This window comes from Dioscorea cayenensis, chromosome 16 (genome assembly GCF_009730915.1).
Source record: "Dioscorea cayenensis subsp. rotundata cultivar TDr96_F1 chromosome 16, TDr96_F1_v2_PseudoChromosome.rev07_lg8_w22 25.fasta, whole genome shotgun sequence".
In the NCBI taxonomy this organism is placed as follows: Eukaryota; Viridiplantae; Streptophyta; class Magnoliopsida; order Dioscoreales; family Dioscoreaceae; genus Dioscorea; species Dioscorea cayenensis.
The window spans coordinates 14403799-14418125 of record NC_052486.1 but is presented as its reverse complement, the minus strand read 5'-3'; the positions used below and the strand labels follow the sequence as shown (position 1 = coordinate 14418125).

Genomic DNA, 14327 nt, shown 5'->3' with positions numbered 1-14327 from the left:
TATAAGCGATCAAACTCGAATGATTCAAGAACTTCTAACGTCATCATGCGAATGGTTGGCTCTCTAATAGAAAGTAAACATCACCAAATCCCGACTGAGAGGAGCTCATCGACCTCATCGCCCATATCATCCCTAAGTTGGATCTCTCTTTGATTGTTTGGGAGTGAAATAATGATGAAGCGCGAGTAGGTTTTAAAGAAAAACCACACCTCTTGGTGTTCTGTGCATCCACACGGGCGTGTGGAAATTACGCACGCCCGTGTGACTCCCACAAGGTCACCCACAGGGATAGACACACGCCCCTATGTGCTCTCAGGATAGCTTAATTTGCCTCTAAATGCATCCACACTAGTGTGTGAAAATTCTCCATACCCATGTGCCCGACCCATAGGGGCATCCATAGGCCCCTATGGCGTCTCCGTCCTCCCTAGAAAAATTCTAAGTGTGGCAATTCCACACGAGCGTGTGGATATTCAAAGGGGTACTCACAAGGGCACTCACATGCCCCTGTGTGCTCTGAGGGTGGAATAGAAGTCTCTCTAAGTTTCACACGAGCATGTGAAAATTACTCACGCCCATCTGCCATTCATAGGGTCATCCACAGGGGCATTCACACGCCCCTGTGTCTTCTCAGGATGGAGCCTTGGGACTCTGCAGAGATCCACATGGCTGTGCGGAAATTAACCACAGGCGTATGACCGTCACAAGATTGCTCAGACGGGCATTCATACACCCCTATGGCTTCTCAGGATGGAGAAGTTGAGCTCTGAACGGAAACAGACGCCCATGTGGAAATTCCACATGGCCATGTGTCTTCTCCGGATGACTTAAAAAAATTACAGACTCTGTAGAAAAATTCCTACGCATTCATGCATATACAGAGACTGCAAAAACAATAAAGAACTGACCAGAGAAACATGAAAACATGCTTAAATGACCTAGAAAATTCACCAGTCACATTAAAGCACACTAAAAACACCAATAATTCACAAGAAAAACACAGCAAAAGCATATAAAAATCATGACACCAACACTAGAGCTCTTATTCATGCAAGTACTAAACTAAAGCTAGAAAAAAAAAAAAAACTTTGATTGCCTCCTAAGAAGCGCTTGTTTAATGTCACTAAGCTTGACGTACCTGACCTTACCTCACAGGGCTCATAAATGAAGGTTGCCCTCTTACCTACAACATGAAAGCACAATGTACATAATCATTTCAAGGTAGAGAGAGAGTTATCGAGCATGTTACCACACAAGGGTTCATCACCCTTACTCCATGCTCGCACCTCCCCATTAGCTTTGGAGCACTTCTTGTGACGTCTCCTTGCTTGCTTTATCTTTTGGATCATCCTCTTCATGACCCTCGGGGTAGGTTGTAACTTGCTCTCTAGATCAAGTGACAAGACTTCTTCATTTTCCACTTCTTGATCTAGCAACTCATCCAATGGGTCCAGACATAACATTTCTGATAACTGCTTGTGTATTAGTAATATGAAGTATTCTTTTCTTACAATGAGCATAATTTTTATTATGTTTTAGCGCTAATACATGTGTATTTGTGATACTTTTGTGCATGTAGGTTTGTGAAGCTAAGTATTAAGAAAAGAAGCCCAAGTAGATCGTGAATGCACTATTTGGTGGAATCTTAGAAGGGCAAATCGAAGACACAAGTTAGGTTCAAAGATATGTGAATGTGTGCCAACCTTCATATATTTAAGCAATTACAATAAGTTGGAGGGGCACAAAGATAGTCTCATTTGCGTATCCTGACTTGTGCATTGATAGCAAGATCTTCACCAATGAAGCTTTTTATTGAAGAAACATCAAGATCTACAGCATAGACGTGTGCCCATTTATGTTGCCTCGATTCAAAAGTGTGGAATCGGGAGTGTATTAGACGGTGGTACTATAGCAGGTAATGTAGTAATACACTGATGCAGTTACTGTTCACAACCTTCTAAAAATCAGGATACCAAAGAATCCACACTGGTGTTTGAAAATTCCACATGCTCGTGTTGAAATTCCACAGGGCTTGAGAAAAATCCACAGGCCCGTGTGGATGCCCAATTCCATCCCTATTTAAGCCGTGATTTAACCCGATTTTGGGAGCCATCTTTAATCTTTCTCTCTAACTTTTCTCCAACTTTTGGGAGGCCGTCGGCTAGGGTAAAGAGAGGCTATTGGCAAGTCTTTGGAGTGGTCCTACGAATTCGACACCGCGCTTCTCTTGGAAGAAGTTTATTAGGGGAGTTTTCGTCAGCATCGATCCGTCGAGGTGTGCCTTAGGCAGGACAAGTGGACCTTCGGAGAAGAAGAGGCTACTCCACGAAACCATCAACACGAATATGGAGAGGGTTTTCCTATGGATTACTTGTTTTTACTTTCAATTTCATTAATGATTGTATCTTGCTCCATGGAGAGCTAAACCCCCTAGTGGGTACTTGGATTCTGTAAACCCTAGGATGTTTTTGTTTCATTGACCTTTTATCATGCTTTCCTTAATTGATATCTCTAATTGATTTCTAATCTTGAATGATTGTTGAATGATTTCTCCCTTATAGTGAGACTAGGATTGGGAGACCATCTTGGTAACCTTTGTGGATGAGTGGCACACCATGAGGGTTAAACAAAGCAAAATTGGAGAGGGTCAAGAGGGTGAGTCGAGAGGTAGCGGAGCATTCCCTTTCCCTTCCAATATGATTTATCCTACCTCCATGTTCCAAGAATTCTTTGCTCTCATAGTAGAGTGAAGGGCTAAGGGATGAACTCCGCTAGGGCTTAGTTGTGCGAGCAATAGAGTGAAGTGTTGAAGTGACTTTAGCACTTAGGGCTAAATTGTGACTAGGGATCTTTTGCCTCGACCAAAGGGTTAGATCTACACATAGGAATAGGGTTTATCACCTAGAATCCCTAGAGCGTCTTGCAACTTTACACAGTGTGAGGTGTTGAGACTATTTGATTTCTCTGCAGGGCCATAGTGTAGAGTTAGTCACGGTTGACTTTAGGTTTGGTACCATGTATTCAAGGATGTCCATGACTCATTAGGCATCAATTAGGAGACATAATAGTTGGTCTTGCACTTGAAACATTAGTCCTGTGGGAGCATTATCTGAGTACCCCACTTCTATCAATTGTCTTTCCTCTCACTTAATTGTGCCTCTGATAAGTGCTTGTGTGATATGAATGCGAAGCGTTCATTCCTTATGTTGAGCATTATTTTTCTCAGGTTTTTACACTAACATGTGTGTTTTTATGTTACTTTCGTGCAGGTAAGGTTGTGATGCCAAGTATGAAGGAAAGAAGCCAATGTGGATTACAATGCACCGATTTTGGAGAAAATCTTGCTAAGGTTCAAACGCGAAGACATAGGTTGATGTGAGATGCTAGAGTGTGTGCCAACCTCCTTGTATTCGAGTTTGGCACCTCCATTTGGAGGGGCACAAAGGCAGTCACACTCGAGCATACCGACTTATGCACATAGAACAAGAGCTCCACCAACTTGCCTATCATTGAAGAAGCAAGTGATCCACGATGTGAACGTGTGTCCGTTTGCGTTACTCCGATGAAAGTATGGATTCGGGAAGCTATTCAAGCGGGATATTGTAACAGAGCACCGTAGCAACACGGTAGCAAGTACTGTAGCAACACTGTTCATAACCGTCCGAGAAAACAGAAGTTCATAGAATCCACACGAGCGTGTGGAAATTATCCACGCCCGTGGGAAATTCCACACGGGCACGTGAAGCATCCACGCTGGTGTAGTCGCCCGATTCCAGCCCTATTTAAAGCCGAATAAGCCCCGATTTTAGTATTCTTTTCTCTATCTTTTCCCCAACTTGAGAGAGGGCTTCGGCTAGGGTTTTGAGGGGTATTGGCCAAGGTTTTAGAGAGGTTCTACGGCTCCGACATTGTCATTCCTTAGGAAGAAGGTTGGTAGGGGAGCTTCCGTCGAGGTGTATCCTATACCTGACGAGGGAATCCTTGGACAACGAGTAGATGACTTTCCACAAGACCATCGACATGACTATCGAGGGGGTTTCTTTATGGATTTGTTGCTTTTACATTCTATTTCTTTGATTGTACTTATCTCCATGGAGAGCTAAACCCCTAGTGGGCACTTGGGTATTTGTGAACCCTAGGATGTATTCGTTTCATTGAATCTCTTTATTATGCTTTCAATTAATTGATGTTTATTGTGAGTTCCAACCTTGAATGCTTGATTGTATGAACATTTCTCCTAGAGTGACACTAGGGTTGAGAGTTCTCGTCGGTAACCTTGTGAGTGAGTGATACACCATGAGCATGAGACAAACATAGGTTAGACAGGGTTGAGAGGGTGAGTCGAGAGGTACCGGAGCGTCCCCTTTCCCCTCCGACGTGATAGATTCTACCTCCGTTCCTCGAGTTCTTTGCGGCCATAATAGAGTGAATGGTCTAAGGGATGAACTTCCACTGGGGCTTAGTTGCTCATGCAACGGAGTGAAGCGTTGAGGTGATCTTAGTATCTAGGGCTTAATCATGGTTAGGGATCTTCCACTTGGACCAAAGGGTTAGGTTTATAATTAGGAAGAGATTTATCACTTGGAATCGCTAGAGCTCATTGCAACTCTATGCGAGTGCGAGGTTGAGAGGTTATCTAATCTCTCCTCCGGGACATGTATAGAGTTAGGCATAGTTGACCTTAGATTTGGGACTATGTAATTAAGGATTTCCATGACTTACCATTGCATTGATTAGGAAGCATAATAGAGGGTTCTTGCACTTGAAACAATTATCCTAGGTGGATCATTATCCGGGTACCCCATCTTTATCGATTGCCTTACCCCCTTCTTTACTTTTGTTCTCTTACTTGTTGTTTTTATTGTTGAGAATTGAATCATTGTCACACTTATCATCATTGATCTTTAACATAGCTAAGAATCGAATTAAGTATTTTTATTCCCTATTCCCTGTGGATTCGATACCCGCTCATCCGGGATTATTACTTCGACAAACCCGTGCACTTGCGGGATATACGCAAGGGGACCTTGTCAGCCTCTCATTCTTGTTTCTTTTATTTCTGTTTACATTACATTTCATCAACATAATCATTGTTCATCTTCACTTGGTTAAGTAGAAATCTTGTATTTTTATTCCCTACTCCCAGTGGATACGATACGCCACTCACCTTAATTTATTATTTCGACAGTCTCATGCACTTTCCAGTAATACGCAAGGGGCATTGTCAATTTCCTGCACATATTCACCAATTAACTCATCAATAGCGTTAAGAAAATAAAGAGTATCATCAAAGTCAAGAGAATGTCGCATGGCTTCAGTGAGATGGTATGTCAACTTGTCATCACCAACTCTTAGTGTCAACTCCCCATCATCCATATCAATGAGAGCCTTGGAAGTGTGCAAGAATAGCCTCCAAAGTATCAATGGAACCTCGACATCCTCATGAACATCGAACACCACAAAGTCCATAGGAAATTTATACTTGTCAACTTTTACAATTACGTCTTCAATGATACCTCTCTGATGTCTAACTGTTCTGTCGGCCAATTAAAGTGTCATCCGAGTGGGTCTAGGCTCTTCCAGGACCAGCTTCTAAAATAATGTATAAGGCATGACGTTGATGCTAGCCCTTGAATCCGCCAATGCCTTCCCTTCACCCAAGTTACCAAATATTACAAGGAATGATAAAGTTTCCATGGTCTTTCTTTTTTTAGCATATTCTTTTGAATACTAACCAACATGAAGCATCTAGAATCACAGATGCATTTTCCTCCAACTTTCTCTTGTTGGTCAAGAGGTCCTTGAGAAACTTTGCGTAACGAGGCATTTGATACAATGCCTTTACAAATGGAATGTTGATCTGCAACTGCTTGAATAGACTGAAGAACTTATTGTATTACTCATCATTTTGGTTATTCTTCAACCTTGAAGGATAAGGAATTCTTGGCTTGAAAAGGTGGGGGTGCCACCTTCTTCTCTTTGGCTCTATCCTCAACCTCCACGACCTTGGGTGTCTCAACATTTATCTTTTCACTAGGGAGTCTACTCTCAACTTCATGACCACTTTCTTAAAGTGATCGCTTTCACATGTTCTCTTAGATTGGTCTCCGTGTTGCTAAGCAAACTCCCTTGGGGTTTTTCTGAGAGTGACTTCGCAATTTGTCCCACTTGGTTCTTCATGTTGTGCAATGATTTGGTGTTGTTTGCAAAGTGTGGCTTCAACTGATTAAAATCTTGTATCTGACGATTGAATGTACTTGGTCAAAGCCTTCTCTAAATCGGTAATATGGTTCTCTAACCATAAAACTCGATTCTCCATGTTTCGTGGGCTTGTTGTTGTGGTTGTTGGAAACTCAGTGGTGCCATAGCCATCTATTGCCCTCGATTACTCCAAGAATGGTTTGGGTGGCTTCTCCACCCCGGATTATAGGTGTTGCTAGACGGATTTCCTTGACCTCTCATTGCATTACCTACAAAATCAACATGTTCTACGGAAGTGGTACCACAAATGGAAATCATGAAATCAAATGGAGCATGTCCACCCCCACACCCAGTGCAACTCATCACTGTGCCCCTCTAAGAGAAGTTAGAGTGTCTAACTTTTTGTCCAATGATTCAACTTGGGCCGCTAATGATGTGACTATATCAATCTCATGAAGTCTGGCTACCTTCTTTCTGTCTCGTATGTTCGACTGATATCTATTCATAGCCATTTCTTCAATAAGGTATCGGGTTTCTTTAGGGGTCATGCTTCCTAAGGTACCTCCTGCTGTAGCATCAAATAATTGCTTTGCGCTTGGGTTCAAACCATTGTAGAAGGTTTGGATGATTATCCACTCAGGTAACCCATGTTGAGGACATTTCCGCAAGAGATCCTTGAACTTATACCATGTTTCAAAAAGAAACACCAATTCCATTTGCACAAAAGCAGATATCGCATTCTTAAGCTTCACAGATTTTCCAGGAGGGAAATATCGGGCAAGAAAAGCTTCTATCATCTCCTCCCATGTAGTGATCGATGCTCTAGGTAATGAATGTAGCCTTTTGCTTTGCTCTCACATTTAAGGAAAATGGGAAGGCCCTCACCTTGATAGCATCATCCCTGACACTATTAATCTTGAGTATGTCGAACATTTCCAAAATGTTCTCAATGTGATTATTTGGATCCTCATAGGGCGAACCATTAAATTGTGTTGACCGCTATAACATATGGATGAAACCTAGCTTGAGCTCAAAACTCTATGTTATAACTGGTAGCCGCACAATACTAGATTACGAGCCAAGAACTATAGGTCTGGCATAATTTGAGAGTGTCCTCTACTACTTATGTTGTTATGCCATATTATCAAATCCTTACCTTCTATCTCAGCTTGATTTAACTATTCTTGCACAAGTTCTTTTTGCTTTCTACAAATTCTTCTTCCAATATCCGGATTATCTTCAACCAATATCGAAGGGTTTCCTTTGCTCATAACGTGGAGATGCAACCAACGAAAGAAAAACAAATCAGACTGATGGATGAATAAGAAAGTGTAAAATAGAACAAGTCATGAATAGCTAAAATAGCAAAGTGCAAATGCTTCCAAAACGCCTATTCCCCAACAACGGCGCAAAAACTTGACACACCCCTTGCGTGCGTGTATCGCAAGTGCATGGGTTGTCGAAGTAATTAAGTACCCTGGTGAGTGGATAGTCATATCCATAGGGAAAAGTGCTTGGAAACACAAGTATTGCTATTTAACTATTGTTAAAATGATTGATGAGTTGTGTGAACAATATCAATGCAATAAAAATAAAGAAAAGAAAAGGAAGCACAATAGGATTAAGGAGAGGCAATCGATAAAAAAGATGGGGGCACTCGGACATTGCTTACCCTAGGACTATTGTTTCAAGTGCAAGAGTAATCATTATACCTCCTAATTGACATTTAATGAGTCATGGAAATCCAAAGACACATGGTCCCAAACCTAAGGTCAACTATGACTAATACTAGACTATGCCCAGGTGGACAGAGATACTCTCGACGTCTCACACTGTGTGGGGTTGTATGAAGCTTTAGGGACTCTAAGTGGTAAAACCTATTCCCTAAAATAGATCTAAACCTTTGGTCTAGGCGAAAGACCCCTAGTTATGATTAAGCACCAGCAGTAAGGATTACTTCAACACTTCACTCTATAGCTTGCACAACAAAGCCCCAGTGGAGTTTGTCTCTTAGCACTTCACTCTATCATGACCGCAAAGAACTCTTGGAATATGGAGGTAGGATAAACCACCTCGGAAGGGAAAGGGGGCATTTCGCTACCTCTCGACTCACACTCTCGACCCTCTCCAACCTTGCTTTGTCTAATCCTAATGGAGTGTCACTCATCCACAAGGATTAACAAGATGGATTCTCAACCCTAGTGTCACTCTAAAGGAAAATCAATACAACAAACATTCAAGGATGGAACTCAATTAAAATATCAATTAAAGAAGCATAATAAAAGTCAATGAAACAAAATCATCATAGGGTTTACAGGGTAAGCACCCACTAGGGGTTTAGCTCTCCATGGAGCAATACACAATCAACAATGAAATCAATAGTGAAAACATGCAATACATAGATAAAATCCCCTTGTAGTCCATACTAATGGTCTTGTGGAGCCGCCTCGTCTTCTCTAAAGGTTTCCTTGTCAAGCCTATGGCACACCTCCCTGAATCGATACCAATGAAAGATCCCCCAATAACTCTCTTCTAAAGAAACTCAATGTTGAAGGCCATAGAACAACTCCAAAGGCCTAGCCAAAGCCTCTCCAAAAGCTAGCCGCGAGCGCGTCCATAGGTGTGCAAAAGATGGGAGAAAGATCCTTCAAAATGTCTCAAATCACGGTATTTATAGGGGCTCGAATCGAGCATCCACATGGGCGTGTGGATTTCCAAATTTTGGTTTCCTGCGAGCTGTGAATAGTAACTACTACAGTATTGCGTCTTTAATGAAATCACATTGATGAAGATCTTTCCAGTATTGCACAAGTCGGAACACCCGAGTGTACTACTTTTGTGACCCTCTACTTTGTGTATTTGCTTGAGCACATTGGTGGTTGGCACACACCCATATCTATTTGAGTACAACTTGTGTCATCACGTTTGTTTAATTCAAGACTTCATCAACAAATGCATCCATGATCTACTTTTGCTTTCTTTCATCAAACTTTATCTCCACAACCCTACATGCATAAAAGAACACAAATACACATGCATAAGTGATAAACTCCGATAAAAGTAATGCTCAATGTAAGAAATGAATAATTCATATTACTTATACACAAGTACTTATCAATGAACACAAGGGTCGTATTTCTCTAAGAACGGCTAGAGGCTCCTATTACTGACTTTTCACTTAATCAATAGCTTAATCGTTTATGATCTTTCTCTAGTTTACTTATACAATCCTATTAAACAATACAATTCGAGATGATGCTAAGAACACTTAGAAGGAGTTGAGAGTATGTACTATAGTTATCTTGATTATTAATTATGATAGGCGTTAAGTGTCAATCATGTTCTAGGTTTGAGTAGAGGGAATTTAAAGGCCTACCAGCCCTAATAAGCCATGGCGACTAGGTCTAAACCACTAGGAACTTAAGATGGAATCTCTTCCACCCTAGCCTCCTAGGTTTACCTTAAGTATGGGAATCCCACGAGAAAAGACCAATCAGACCCTAAGCCTAAGGGGCAATCAATCCCGAACCAGGAAACCTAGCTATGCTTAACCTATTAGAACATGCATGGATCTATCATGGCATGGGCGTCATCAACATGGGGGCATATCCTCCTCATCCATATAAACATGTAACAATAAATTACAAAAGATAGAGTAATTTGTACTAATCAATCAAGATTCATAAGTAATAACTGAGGGTTCTAGACATACAATTCCTCTTGAATTAGGTACTTATAGATCCTAACAAGCAAAGCATCAAAGCACAAAAGAACCACAATACCAAATAAAGAATAAATAAACTTTTTGATGTATTCATAGACTAACTCCCTCCAATAGTTCTCTAAAGGTTCAAGATTTGAGGATCCTAAGATTGTTCGGATGACGTGTGTCACTCACAGCCCTTTGATGATGATCTTTGAAAATGCCTGTCACTCGAAATCTTCTTCGATGATGTTCATTGATGTACTCTTGAAAAATCCTTTGGAATCTGTTGGAATAAGGATGAAACCCCATCTCTTGCCACTCAAATCTCCAGAAATTTGGTCATCTTTGGTTATTTGGCAAAAAGAGACTCCCGGAATTTAGAGAATACTAGGTTATTTATAGTAATCAGCATTGCCATGGCCTTACAACGGCCATTGTGATGCCCGTTGTGAATAAGTTGTTGCTTGGGCTCCAAGTTGCATCCCGGCATGGTCTTTGGGAATTTTGTGTCTTGACAACGGTCATTATGGAATCACAACCAGCGCTGTGAGGCTGTTATGGCTTCTATGTTGCTACCAATAAGCTCATGCTGCCATGGTTTGATCACAGTAGTAGTAATTGTAGACAACGAGCATTGCGTGTTGCCATAACACCCGTTGTGAGTCATGGTGCTACTTGGATTCAGCAACTTGCTTCATTTTGCTTTAAAAGATCATCGAATTCACTTATTCCTTCCTAAAATAGAAATAAAGGTCGTTGTGAACAAAAGAATGAAATTTTGTACTAATAAGATGCTAAACAAGTACAATTTCATGCTAAATTTAATGTAAATGATATAGAAATATGTTCTGTTAAATACTTATTAAGGTGTGCGCCAACGTACAAGAGAATTCAAGCTAGTTATGAGTTGGAAGGGCACAAAGGCAACCACAGTCCCTTGTCCCAACTTGTGTGAAGACTTCAAGAGTCTTCCTAACGATGCCTAGATGAAAAGAAGCCCTCATAACCAACCACGCAAATGTGTTCCTGTCCATATGGCCTCATAACCTACCTCGTAGCACTACTGTAGTAAAAATATTATTTACATGATTGAGTGAAAATTCTACCCCATCATGTGGGCAACTCTACAGCCCGCCCGAGTGGGTGGAGGCTCACACGGTTGGGTGGAAAGATGTGACAGGCACGTTTCTATGTTTATAAAAGGCCACTTTGCCCTATTTTTCGTCGACTTTTTCACGGCTTTTGATAGACAAAGTGGCTAGGGTTTAAAGAGAAGCACTTTCTAGCTTTGAGAACGCTTCTTCACCAACTTTGATTGATTTCCCTTCGTCATAGCATCAAGGAAGTTAATAAATATCAAAATGTATGTATTTTATATGTATATGCTTATGACTATTTATGTATAGATCAATGAATTATTATTGTTTGTGTGTTTTAATTGGTCTTATTCGTGTTATAGCAACATTGTATTAATAACTATAGCACGAAGAACTTGAGAAATGGTAAGATCTCAATTTTTGTTGATGGGTTTGTCGACAACCATAAAGACACCCTTGAACAGGATGAAGAATGCACAATTTAGTGTAGCACTTCAAGAATTTTTAGCATATTACCAAAACTCTGACGGCCTCCTTCACGCCCATGTAAAATGTCGTAAAGCCAACTCGAGATTATTTGCCTTATTGATCTTATGATTGTTTGGTTTGCATGATTTGTTCACATTGGTGAGAGAGAGGTCTCCATTAGGGTTATAATCTCAATATTAAAGCGGGTTGAGAGGGTGACTCATGAGATAGTGGAGTGTCCCCTTTCCCCTCTGATTGGTGTACCCTATCTCTGTATTCCCTAAGTTTTATGCAAACATATGTGCTGTGAGGTGTTGAGAGAGTTCTCTACCAGGACCTCATAGGGAATTAGGGACTTTTCACCTAGAGGTAGTCATAAACACCTAAATGTATGTCATTTACATGTATGTATTATGCACTATTCACTTATATTTTGATGAATTGATACCCATTTTGTGTTTAAATTCATCCGAATTGTGTTACAGGTATCAAAGTAGCCTAGTGGAGCTCAAGAATACAATTGGAAAGAAATCGACATCAAAAATGGTGTTTTAGGGTTTCGGCACTATAGTAGTTGACACGTCCGAATATGCGTGTAAACCGCAAGTACACGAGTGTCGAAATAATAATTCCCCGGTGAGAGAGTAGTCAAATCCATAGGGAATAGTGCTTAGAACCACCAAGATTTCTATTTAAACTAGAATGAAAATATATTGAAAGTGATGTGAAAATAAACTCAATGCAAATGAAAATAAGAAAAGACAAAGGAGGAGCAAGTAAAAGATAGGGGAGGCAATCGAAGATAAATGGGGTACCCGGATATTGTTCCGCCTAGGACAATCGTTTCAAGTGCAAAACCCCCTATTATGCTTCCTAATTGATGCAACAATGAGTCATGGAGATCCTTTATTACATGGTCCTAAATCTAAGGTCAACCATGCCTAACTCTATACATGTCCCGGAGGAGAAATTGAATAACCTCTCAACCTCGTACTTTTATAGAATTGCAATGAGTTCTAGGGATTCCAAGTGATAAACTCTATTTCTATGTATAGACCTAACTCTTTGGTCTAGGTGGAAGGTCCCTAACCACAATTAAGCCCTAGGTGCTAAAATCACTTCAACGATTCACTCCGTTGCACTCGCAACTAAGCCCCAGCGGAAGGACATCCCTTAGCCCATTCACTCTACTATGGCCGCAAAGAACTCTTGGAACATGGAGGTAGGATAGATCACACCAGAGAGGAAAGGAGATGCTCTGCTACCTCTCAACTCACCCTCTCAGCCCTCTCCAATCTTCCTTTATCTAACTCTCATGGTGTGTCACTCACTCACAAGAGTTACTAACAAGAACTCTCAACCCTAGTGTCACTCTAGGGGAGTATTCAAACAATCAAGCCTATAAGATTGGAACTCATAATAAACATCAATTAATTGAAAGCATAATAAAGAGACTCAATGAAACGAATACATCCTAGGGTTCACAAATACCCAAGTACCCACTAGGGGTTTAGCTCTCCATGGAGCAAAATACAATAGATAATGAAATCAAAAAGTAAAGAGATGCAATCCATGAATGAAAACCCCCTTGTGTTTGTGTCGAAGGTCTTGAGGATCGGCCGCGTCTTCTTCAAAGGTCCCCTCGTCAAACCTAGGGCACACTTTGCCTGATCGGTGCCGACGAAAGCTCCCCCAATAGCTCTCTTCCGAACGAAACACGGTGTCAAAGGTCATCAAACCTCTCCAAAGCCTTGCCAAAGCCTCTCCAAACCCTAGCCGGGAGTGCCTCCAAAGATGGGAAAAAGTGAAAGAAAAGATAGGGCAAAAGATCCAGAAATCAGGGATGAATCGAGGCTTTTAAAGGGCTGGAATCGGGCATCCACATGGCCCTGTGGATTTTCCACACGCCGTTGTGGAATTTCCAGATGGGCGTAAGGAATTTCCACATGCCCGTGTGGATTCTCTGAATTTTTGATTTTCTGCGGCCTATGAACAGTAACTGCACAGTAAATTGTTACAATGACCTGCTACAGTACCGCCAAGAACACTCCCGAATCCATTTTTCATCGAGGCAACATAAAGAGGCATATGTTTATACCGTAGATTGCGTCGCTTTTTCAATAAACAGGTTCATTGGTGAAGATCTTGCTATCAATGCACAAGTCGAGATACGCAAATGTGACTACCCTTGTGCCCCTCCAAATCATTGTAGTTGCTTGAATACATGAAGGTTGCCACACATTCACGTATCTTTGAGCCCAACTTATGTCTTCGTGTTTGTTCCTTCCAAGATTTAATCAAATAGTGCATTCACGATCTACTTTTGGCTTCTTTTCTTAAAACATAGCTTCACAACCCTACCTGCACAAAAGAACAGAAATACACATGTATTAGCTCTTAAACCTGATAAAAGTAATGCTCATTGTAATGAAAGAACAGTTCGTATTCTTAACACACAAGAACTTATCAGTAGTTATTAAGCTGAAGAAATGTTTGAAGCTACGAGCAATTGGTTGTAAACCTCACAGGCAACATACGACTCGCATGAACGTCGTGAGGTTCACTGGAGATTTCGGGGACCAGTTCATTGTAGCATAAACACTGTAGTAATGTTAATGTATCTATGCATTGTAGCACTGGTAATTTTTCTTGGTAGAAAGATAGTAAATTTCATGGGCTCCATGCGCCTGCATGGAGCCCGCATGAAATTACGAGGTATAAATAACCCAATTTTTCTAGGGTTTTGGGGAAGCCCTTTTTGGAGGAGAGACTTTTGGGAGTTCTTGAGGCTGTTTTTCACTAGTTTTGAGGAGGCAAGATGACATGATTTGGAGAAGGGGAATCAAAGGAACAAG

General features: G+C 41.0%; 1 non-coding gene across 1 annotated transcript; it reads left to right on the top strand.

The window, feature by feature from the left end:
- The first annotated feature begins 6843 nt into the window (after nucleotides 1-6843).
- LOC120279711 lies at nucleotides 6844-6950 on the top strand. The gene has a single exon (XR_005542016.1). It is a non-coding gene; the product is annotated as a small nucleolar RNA R71 (small nucleolar RNA).
- The last annotated feature ends 7377 nt before the right edge of the window (nucleotides 6951-14327 follow it).